Here is a 1,713-nt window from a genome sequence, read left to right as displayed (position 1 = left end):
TTGTCGAAAGGCTGTAGGAATCACTATTTGGTAAACAGCATTCCAATCTCCGCCAGCGTCAACATGGGATGTCCATTTACGCATGAGGAGATTACCATCAATGAAGTATGCCATGTTTTTCTTCTTTAGCTCCTCCTCTGAGACAACACTAGAAAAACATTTAGCCAGGCTAATGTCAACCTGTTGGTTAGCGATCAGCTGCTCACGAGTAACTGGTAACTGTATTGCCTCAGCAACAAGTTCCATTTCCTTCTTCCTTTCTCTGGGCTGTTGGTCAGACTGCACCAGCTTACCAGAGGTAGCACCCGAACTATCCTCTGGGTCACACTCTCTGAATAGAATCGTGTTCGACAAATCTATCACTTCACCCACTTGTCGTGCTTGAGCACGTGTGACAGCACAAGCGGGGAACACATCTGGATAACCCTGTGCCAGCTCCTCGGAGAGAGACTGGTCACTTTTATCCAATACCTCCAATATGGGTATTACCTTTCCTCCGGCAATATCGTTGCCCATTATAAAGGTCACCCCTTTTACTGGCAACATCGGACGTACGCCAACTCTGAACAATCCACTGACTAACTCAGAGTGTACGTTCACAAAGTGCAATGGCACTGGGACGAAACCCATTTCAATTCCTTGTACTAACACACTGGAACCACAATATGTATTATTAGACAAGGGCAACACATCAGCTAGTATGAACGACTGCGCCGCACCAGTATCTCTGAGGATTCTAACTGGACGCTGAGACGCTTCATCATCTGATATAGAAACAAACCCCTCAAAAATGAACGGTTCATAACTGTGATCTGGGACAGGGACTTTCAAACCACATTCATTATGAGGCTTCTGTCTTGATTCCGGCCTTACAACCGTACGAATCAGCCCAACACCCGTTGGCGGCCTGGCGTGCTGAGGCATCCCCGGTTTGCGTTTTAGCAGAAAGCAATCATTAACTATATGTCCCACCTTATGAAAATAGAAACAGTGACGCACATCTTTTGGGCGTGCTGGATGTACTGCTGGTCGACTAGGACTAGAAGTTAGCAACTCCGCAGCCCTGCTCTCCGTACGAGCCGAAAACACGCTCTTATGCGTCAACACAAACTCGTCTGCCAATACAGACGCTTCCGACAGTGAGGATACTTTCTGTTCGTTCAGATAAACTACAATGCGTTCCGGTAAACAATTTTTAAACTCTTCTAACAAGATTAACTCCCGTAGAGAGTTAAAATCAGTTACCTTACTAGCACTGTGCCATTTGTCAAACAGATTTCCTTTGTCTCTAGCAAACTCCACATAAGTCTGAGTAGGAGACTTTTTATGAGACCTAAATCTCTGTCGATATGCCTCAGGAACAAGCTCATAGGCACGAAGAACAGTAGCTTTGACCACCTCATAATTCAAACTGTCTTCAAGAGGTAGCGCTGCCAGAACCTCTTGGGCTTTACCTGTTAGCTTACACTGAAGTAATAGGCACCATACCTCGTCGGGCCATTTCAATGCTACCGCTATACGTTCAAAAACACTGAAATAGGAATCAACCTCTGACTCCCTGAACACAGGTACCAAGGTGATCTGCCTACTAATATCAAACGTAGCAGATGACACAGCTGGTGAGGATGGCTCACTAGCAGGCATAGTATTAGCAGAGACTAACCTCGCTGTTTCTGCCTCTAGTTCCATTTTACGCATCGCCAGTTCTTGATC

This window comes from Coregonus clupeaformis, unplaced genomic scaffold (genome assembly GCF_020615455.1).
Source record: "Coregonus clupeaformis isolate EN_2021a unplaced genomic scaffold, ASM2061545v1 scaf0019, whole genome shotgun sequence".
NCBI lineage: Eukaryota > Metazoa > Chordata > Actinopteri > Salmoniformes > Salmonidae > Coregonus > Coregonus clupeaformis.
This window is presented reverse-complemented; position numbering follows the sequence as displayed.